Source organism: Egretta garzetta, unplaced genomic scaffold (assembly GCF_000687185.1).
Source record: "Egretta garzetta isolate BGI_Z169 unplaced genomic scaffold, ASM68718v1 scaffold196, whole genome shotgun sequence".
Lineage (NCBI taxonomy): Eukaryota > Metazoa > Chordata > Aves > Pelecaniformes > Ardeidae > Egretta > Egretta garzetta.
The window spans coordinates 1,690,847-1,700,689 of NW_009259864.1; positions in this window are offsets into that span (position 1 = coordinate 1,690,847).

Below are 9,843 nucleotides of genomic sequence, written 5' to 3' on the forward strand. Positions count from 1 at the left end.
CAATTTCTAATAGTCACCCTTTTTCCTGTGATAGTTTCCTTAACTTTCTCAATGTGTTGTGATTGTTATGGGTAGGGTGTTTGGCCCATTTCGTTTTCTTCTTGAATTGTAGCACAGATTTTACCTGGGCTTTGATATAAATAATTTTATCAGCATTCAATCTGTTATTAAATTTCACACTTTTCAGACTGTTCTCTTTATGGTTTCCCCCCATCTTCATGTATTTCCCTCTCATAAATTTGAATATTCATAGGTTAGATTTACTTGCCTAATTATTGAAGTAGCACTTACTACATGTTTCCTTTCCCTATTCCTGTCCCCAGGGGCAGGACACAAGCCACCTCCAACTTGCAGTTGCATCACTCTGAACCAGGTGTCCTTTTGCCTACCTTGGCTATCTCCCAGATTCTCCCTTCTCTTTGTTCAAAATACTAATCTACAACACTTAATTTTCATTACCTGGCTCCATTATGATTAAGTTTCGGGCCTCATTACCTGTGCAAATTCCTCCTTCAGAGAAATTCCCAGTTCCTACCTCTATCCCGCCTACCTACACCGTTGCTTCACTCACACATTTAGGCTTCAAATCTCTACCTACTCCTCAGGTCTTGAATAGCGAGCTGGCAGCATTTCAAAGAATGCTGTCATTGAGGTATTAGTCTTTTCCCTCCTACCTAGCAGCCAGAATTTAGCTTCCAAAAGCAGAGGCTCAGGAAAGCACTTCGTTTTTCCATGCTTATTCATTCCTTGATCTCCCAGTTGAATCCACCAGAAGAGACACCAGTTACTTGCATCAACAATAAAGAGATCAGAGCAATAAGTTTTGTGATGTTGATGGAACACTTCATGTAGGAGCCATGAATCAAAGTAAAGGCAAGCACTAATGAAGTGCATAGCGAGTGCCAGCTAACTCAGATCTTCAGTTAACATAGACCATTAGCTACTATTTTGGTTGGGAGTACAAGCTAGTGAGATAGATATATACCTTGCTATTTGACTTTATATGGCCCTTATTATGTAGGATATTAGACTGACTGATCATGAAGGTAATTTCTGACTTTAAGAGTTCTAGGAATTATTGTAGGTGATGACGACATACAGCAATTGCCATTCTAGATCACACAGAACCAATAAATCTGAAGTTAGGAGGTCTGATACTGCATGTAATCCAATATAGCATAAAATCCAATGTAAATGAGCGACAATTAATTGAAAGCAACAATAAATCTGCCATCTTTCGTAAAGATCAAATAGCAGCTTTTCTTTTCTTTTACCTCAGTCAGCTATCCTCCCACTTCGTCTCTCTTTTACACAGCACATTAAAGCCCCTCAAACTAGAAATACAAATAACATGTAAAAAGGCTAGCACTAGTTTGGAGGAACGAAAAAACTTCTTAGGAAAAGCTTAAACTTCATAGGTACTCAGGAAACAATATGATCCTATGAAAACTGGGAAACAGGTCCATAGAAATGAGTTAAGAAAGGCGAGATCAACTGTGGCTATATACTCAGTGGAAAGTAAGTCAATTGTGTCTACACAGTGGGCATGGACTGGCAAAGAGAAGCAAGAAAATCAGATGAAACTGTGCAGATGTACATTTCAGAAATTTTCAATGTATTTTTGAACATTTAAACAGTTTAGCATCTGATTGTGGTCAATAGTCTCCAAACTCCTGGAAATAGCAGAAAACCAGATTTTTTTATAACCTCAGCGGTTTTAGAACATAAATGAACACACATTAAAGGGCTATGGACTCAGAGGAGAAATAGGTGAATCATGTTATTTCTAGCTCACTCATCGTGCATTGTCACTGTTTTCTGCTAGTTTTGAGAAGCAAGCAATGGAAAAAGTAATAACATGTCTTCCTAACTGTAAATAAAATCAACGCATACTGTAAAAACACAAAACCAGTTGGTATTGGAGTTACCAGGTCCACTCAATACTTCTCATTTCCTTGTATGTAGCAGGTGTGACTTTATACTCAATCTACACACACCACATACCAATAAAGCTGCTCTCTGAAGCCACATTCAGGACTTTTAACAGCTTGTGCTATCACAAGCTGTGAAGAAAAACATCAATTTAAAACCCCATTTTGACTCAAAAGTATGCTTTGACTTACCTGTCACCTTTGTTGCTTTTCTCCATAGATGTAGATTCCCTGACGGCTTCTTAATGCATTCATGGTCTTTCTTATGCATTAGCAGAATAGTTTGTTTTCCATAAAGCTCCAGGCTACTACGAGTTCCTTCAGCTATTATTTAAGACAGCAGAATAAATCCTGGACATAATCACATCTGACATCAACCACATTGGTGTTTAGTTGTATGTCTGGGCTCCGTAGATTCAGTAGCTAATTTGTATCGTAAAATGAAGAACTCCTAACCCTATAAAAGTAAGACATAAGCAAGTTCTCATGAACACAAAGTAAGAATCAGCTACACATAGTGGGTAGGGTGGGGCTTCCTGAAACAAAATAGCTCTGATTTTTTTTGTGTGTGTTAATTATTCAGTATTTACAAGTGTTTCCTGTGACAGATGGAGAAATGTGTCTGTGTCAAACTGGTTTTGACACAGTTTACTTTGTGAACATGCTTCTGTAATTGTCTTCAGAGATTATGTATTCTATTTGATACTGGAGACTATATAGATATATATGTGTGTAAGATGACACTATTAATTTGGAATGTGGTGTTTCTGTCCCTTATTTTAAATAAAATAAAAATTATAGACCTCTAATCACCTTTCGAGTGTCATAAAGTTGTTTTTTAGAAGTTGTCTTTAGCATAACTCTCAGTGCTCTTGACCGGTCAAGATTATGATCTCACTAATTTTTTTTTTCCTGTCTACCACTGTAACATCTTCATTTGTCATTTAGTAAGAACCCTATCAAATAAGAGATTAAATACTGATTGACTTCAGTTACAAATATTCATTCGCTTTTTAAAAAAGATTTTTCTATTTTGCAAATTTTATCTGGTCAAAATGTTCTTGGGGGCACAGGAGTTATGTTCAAATAATAAAATTTCCACTTCCTTCCCTGGTAAGCTGTCTTGGGCAACCAAATGGTTTTACACACCTGTTGCTATCAAGTATTTTCATCACTGATCTGTAAATGTGTTTCTTGTAGCAACACAACAGTAAATTTGTTGTCTTCACCAACTGTAAAACCCTCTTACTTTTGACTGGTTCACTCAGCCCTTTAACACTTACAGAAATCATTATTGTTGGCTGACAGATACCAACGTAGTTTGCCTGACTTTGTTTTGTTTTCAGGACATAATTCCACACCTGTCAGCATAAACCTCATTGATATTTTTTATTAACTGTGAACATCTCTGGATGACGTAACAAAAATATTGATTAACATGACTTTTACGTCTTTATGGTAATGTCCAGATTATTCTTGATGTTTCTTAAAACAACTAAAAAAATGGTTTGCTTCTTATGTCTTTTTTTCCCCACTCTAGACCCAAAATGTTTTCATGATCTTTCAAGATTTTATTATTTTAAGTCTGCATTTGTTTCTGTCTTTCTTACTTAATTTACCTTAACCCTTGTCAATAATTTCTCTCGTTTGAACACCAAACTCCATGTGGGGACTCTCAACCACAGCCTTCAGTGATGTCTTGGCACTAAACCTTCTTCATCAGAGACAGGTACCCGAAATAGCTGTTCAGAACTATGTATCAGTACACGCCCAGCCATTTTTCAGTATTAAACAGTATTTTCTTTCTCCTCTAATTGTGTTATTAATCTTAGATCATGTAATTTCTTCCTCATTACAACTCCTGGCATTTTGTTTCCTTCATTTTTTTCCCCATCTTCCCCACCCCCTAAACTTCCTTATGATACAAGAATTTGCTGACAAGAAATATTGTATAATTAATATATACTACAGAAATGCTTTCAAAGTTGAAAATAATGAATAAACTCCTGAAACAAATATTCTCATATTTCACAAACAGGTACCTATGGTTCCAGCTTCTCATACAAAAATAAATATAATTGTTCTCTTTCAACTATTAAATAAGTTATTAGGAGATTCACCACACAGTTGAATCAATTTCCAGCGTGGGTCTCAATTTACCTAATTTCTCTTTCTAAGAGCTGACCATTCCATTTAATCTATCCATTGAGGCTTTTCTATAGTAAATGGAGAGAGACCAGGACCTCCAGGGGACAATTCATCTCAATAAATGTAGATGTCTAGGGCAGATGGAAAAAGCCTTTCACTGGCAGTGCTTCCTGTGTGCTTGAAGCACTATAATAATCAGCTTGAAGTTTTTTCCCAATTGCTGTGACATTTTGATCTGAAAGAATAATGTCCAAATAAGTGCTGACCAATGTCATAATGTCACTTTCTTATTTGTTTTCTTTTGTCTGCTGGCTCTAGATCTTGGTGTTTTACAAAACTTATTCTAAGGACATGTTCCATATTGCAAGACTTCAGAGAGATTCAGATTTGCAATTAAGAGACCCAGCCTATCATTTATAGGCTATGAGTACCCTGAGCTTTAAATTTATTTATTTTTTGACAAATCAGACACTTGATGAAATGTTCCTTTCACAGTACCACACCACCAAGCTGAAGTCCATACGTGAACTGCTTTTTCTAGGAGTGGAAAAAAAAGCATTCCATGAAAACTACTTATATTCACATAATCTTTTCAAGTAGTGTTCTAAGAATGTTACTAAAAAGACAATTAATGTGAAAAATGAATGTTTTATACACTAAGAAGCAAGAGCCTTTTTGAATATCAGCCTCATTAAATTCTCATTATTTACAGATGAAGCTGTTTGAATTATCCTTGTAATTTTTTCTGCTTTTCCATTTCTCCTATTATTCTTACCAGCAATATTTTTGTCATTTTAAAATTTATATTGAGTATTTAATTATCTTGACAGCTGATATCAAAATATGTTAAACAGGAAGTAGACTGAATTATTTGAATCATTTCCTGAATTGCAACAGGAAAAGTATTAAAGTTAAATAAAACCCTCTAAATGAAACTAGGGAAGCAGAATTCCAAAGACAGAAATATATTGGCTTTCAATCCAGTCACAACAGAATTAAAGTCTGATCCAAAGCCACTGAAATCAATAGGAGCACTTCCACTGAGCTGGCCTTGGATCAAGCTCCTGATGCAGAAAGCAAGAAATCGAAACTCCTTTAGCTGTACTCATTGCACATGCAAAAATAAAGGAGCAACATCCTGTACTCAAGTGAAGAGAAAGAATCTTGATCCTGAATAAACCGTTTTAAGCTCTGTTCACCTAGAATCTCGCTAAATCTAATAAAAAAGTTTGAAAACTTTTTGTAATTTTTACACCTAACGGTTCAGAAAACAATTTTCTTAATGTACTCCTACATAAGTCCACTCACAACAGAACCACGAGTCACTTAATTCACTCTCCTTTATTCAAGTACCTTTTAAATGTGTCTGTTGTATAGTACTAAAAACCAAGAAAGCCACCAAGTTACCACAATAAAACAAGGTTATATTCCACATATGGAAAATACAATGTGTCAGAAGTATTAGAAAATAAGTATGTTTTAAAAATTCAATTTGGTGAACAATTAATGCAATCCATGATTGCAATATGGAAACAAAGAAACCAGAAGGGCCTGGGCCAGTTCAGCACCGCACAACAACACTGGTACGATGTTTTGATACTCAAGGAGGCATTTGTGCATCTTACAGAAATAACATCTTCCTTCACACTGGTTTTTACTATACTAACATTTCCACAGATCCCCAAGGTTAAATATTGAGTCAGTTGGCAGTTTTAACAACAGAAGTTGCCTCTCTTACTTAATGTTATGTACCTTATGCCGCCGCAAATACAAGTCCAAATTCTTCACTAAGCCCAAATTCTTCAAAGACTTAATTTTTTGGTTAGTAGTGTGCAATTTCTGATAGGTTCAATTCTAAAATTTCTCCTCGCATTTTTAAATTAGTTACTCTCCAGTGATAAGCCACCTAAACCTCACTGTACTGTGTCCCCTAACACAAAAATCAGAGGAAGAGATTTTTGTGTTAGGGTAAGAAAGAATTAATTACTAGAGCTTTTAACATCCTTTTTCCTTCCAGAACTCATTTCATCTTCCAGGCCCAAAAAAGCTATGATGCATAGTCCTAAATAGCATTTCCTCACACAATTCAGAGGGGCACTACACCATTTTCACAAATCTAACCTCGGCCTGGTGGGACTAAACTCCCTAGTTTACCTCTTTGGTCTGTGAAAGCAGAGAAGTACCTTTGGTAATATTTTAAGACCTTGCTGTTAGACAGCAGGATTGTCACTATGTCCCTAAATAACCTGACCCAAGCTTTGGAAGTGTTTTCCAAATCTGTAGTAGGGAAGTGGAACTGCTGATGCAGCGGGAAGGTCACCAAACACTGCAACATCCTGTACAAAGCAAGGTAGGAGTGAATATGCCCATATCAACAAGAGTATTTTCTCCCTTCTTGGCTGCAGTGGAACTTGTGTGTTCCTGGATTCTCCCCAGGTTTTTCAGAAAAGCCCACAGCCTGGAGGATATAGAATCAACAGCATGCCCACTAACAACAGAGCCAAAAGAAGGGAGCCAATTTTTTAGAAACATTAGGATACAGAAATGAGAAATGGAGAGGTTTGGCAGTGGCAATTCTGTGGCATTCTCTTAAGTGATATCCAGGTTTCGCGTAGCTTTTGAACTTTATTCATAAAATTGAAATAGTATCTTCCTTGTGCCTTAGTACAAGCCTTAAGAATACTTTTCTAACACCACATTTTTTCAAGGTTAAATATCAGACTGTCTCTATTCTATACTTCATATATGGTATACATTTATCTATGACGCTTTCAATAAAAATTCTTTTTATCAGAGATCTGTATCTGTAACTAAAGAGCACAGCTGTCGTAAGTATGTAATTGCACATTTCCATGGAGCAGTGTTGAGTGGGTGGAATTGTGTAACTTCTAATTCTGCAAGCATAATACAGTGAAACCTTAAGAGTTACTAGCTTTTTTTTTTTCACTTCTACACTGAACTTCTGAATTAGAAAAAAAATAATAGAGCACGCTTAAGTAGTCTGTTGAAAGAATCAACACATCTCAGAGTAGTAATCACACCCTTTTTTTTAATTGCTATTGTCTCATTCATTTGAAATTTGAGCTCATCTTGTTGAACATGGATTAGATTTTGAAGCAACTCAGAGATGGACTTACATGCCTGAATCATTCCAGCCTGTAGTCCTGGCTATGTTTTCCTTTACTCTCTTTTTAACCCAAAATAAGATTTGCATTTTCTTGCTAAACACAAGAAATCAGAGAACTAACAGCTGTAACTTTATGTCATATTCCTGTAACACCCTGTATCCATACAGAGTAGTAGTGCAAATATACTAAGTATTTATAATTCTGTGTACAGTATTTCAACAGAACTTGAATAGATGGGATTAAGAATGCACGCTTTCCAACTGCTGTGGTCCAGCTGCAAGGACAGGGAGCACTCCCTGGCCTCTGTTGTGATTCTTGTTGCCTGCTTCTGCTGCTGTGCTGTACCTTGATCCATGCTGGAACCTCATTTCTTGCTGTAAGCATACTTCACTTTCTTTTGTGACCTCCTGTGAGACAGTCTTTCCCAAAGACTTCTTTTAAAAGCCAAATCATGAAATCCAATTTGCCTCTTCTCGACTCAACTTGTTAATATGCTCTACATTTTTTCATAAAATGCAGAAGCTTTGGTGTTTTTGTGTTCATTTTCGCTATCATGCTGTAGGTACCTACTCATATCATTCTACAATCCTCTTTAGATATCATTTTAAGCAATTCTGTTGTACTGCAAGGTTTACTGAACTGATCTGCCCAGGATCTAGCATTTTGGTAAAGGTAGTTTATGTATTTCCCACCTTCCGGTTTCCCTATATAGGTTATAACAACACCTTATACCATTTTGCAATCTGTTAATCAATTTCATTGTTTCATTTATTTAGAGAGCTTTGATGTATACTCCTAGGTCCTAGTGCCATCTCCCTCTCTGTCTTTCTGAAGTGTCCTCTTAACACCTTCTCTTGGAATAAAAAGAATACATTCATGGAGCATCTCTGGAATTATCATTAGTTTTCTTTTACTCACTGCTAACCCAACACATACTGGAATATATGGTGAACAGACTTGCTCCTAAAAGACCCAATTAATCATCAAATTAATTATTAATCACCTACAGTGTATGTTTGCTTTGAAGTAAAGTGGTAATTCTGTAGATTGTTTGAGAAAGTTGATTTAACAAGAGTGGGCACAGTCATGAAGAACAAAATGCATTGTATGTGGGCAGGAAATGAACCAGATTATAAAGAATCGTAACAATTTTTTTTTTTAAACAAGAAATAAGTAGAAGACAGCTGGTTGACAGCCAGCTGAATACAAGCCAGCAGTGTGCCCAGGTGGCCAAGAAGGCCAATGGCATCCTGGCCTGTATCAGAAATAGTGTGACCAGTAGGAGTAGGGAAGTGATCGTGCCCCTGTACTCGGTGCTGGTGAGGCTGCACCTTGAATACTGTGTTCAGTTTTGGGCCCCTCACTACAAGAAGGATGTTGCATTGCTGGAACACATCCATAGGAGAGCAACCAAGCTGGTGAGGGGCCTGGAACACAGGTCATACGAGGAGCGGCTGAGGGAACTGGGGTTATTTAGTCTGGAGAAGAGGAGGCTGAGGGGAGACCTGATCGCCCTCTACAACTGCCTGAAAGGAGGCTGTAGGGAGGTGGGGGTCAGCCTCCTCTCCCTGGTAACAGATGATAGGACAAGGGGGAATGGTTTGAAGCTGCGCCAGGGCAGGTTTAGGCTAGACATTAGGAAAAACTTCTTCACCAAAAGGGTTGTCAGGCTCTGGAATGGGCTGCCCAGGGAGGTGGTAGAGTCCTCATCCCTGGAGGTATTTAAAGGAAGGATAGATGAGGTGCTTAGGGACATGGTTTAGTGGTGGGATGTCAGGGTTAGGTTAAAGGTTGGACTCAATGATCTCAAAGGTCTTTTCCAACCAAAGTGATTCTACGATTCTATGATTATATATGATCATCAGAGAAATAAAAATAAAAACCTTGATAAATACTCCTACCCTTTTTGCTTCACTACAAGCTTGTGACGATTAAAGTATTTGTACTTCCTTTCACTTCTCCATAAACTTATATCTAAACCACACCAGTTCCTTAGTCCTGAACACATAGTTGCAAAATACTAGCTAGCCTCCAAAAATCATCACTTTGACACAGCAATTTTTAATTTACAAATCTGTACCAAGTGATGGAGGCACAAATGTGTATTTTTTCATTTATTGTTTTTTTCCAAGCAAGCCCAAGGGTCCTACTGATACTCACAGCCAACTTAAAGCCCTTTCTGAATTTGCTTTGTTGCAGGAGCCCCTAGAGTCAATTATAAATTTATGTTCTGTCTGCCCACTTGCATTTATAATTACCATTTGTGGGTTTAGTGCATATTTGTTTCAGTGGTTGTCCATTGTCATATAAAGCATACAGTTAAGTAGCTTTATGGTCTCTGATGTCTGAAATAATATAAATGTAGTGTCCCATGCCAACTAAAAGGCAGTAAAGTGGTTTTTTCAAGTTCTAAAATCTAAAATTGCATATATGACTTACAGAAAACATTTTAAATATGCACCACTTGTCATGTATCTGTATGACATTTTCTATTAAAGATGCCACTTTAATAATTTTTTGCCACTTTTAATTTTTTATTTTAACTGAGTGATCTTCAGTTCAAGTACCCCATGTCTGATTATAATGGATGGTCTTGTTTTAAACGAAAATTTGCTCCTGTCATACAGAAATCTACT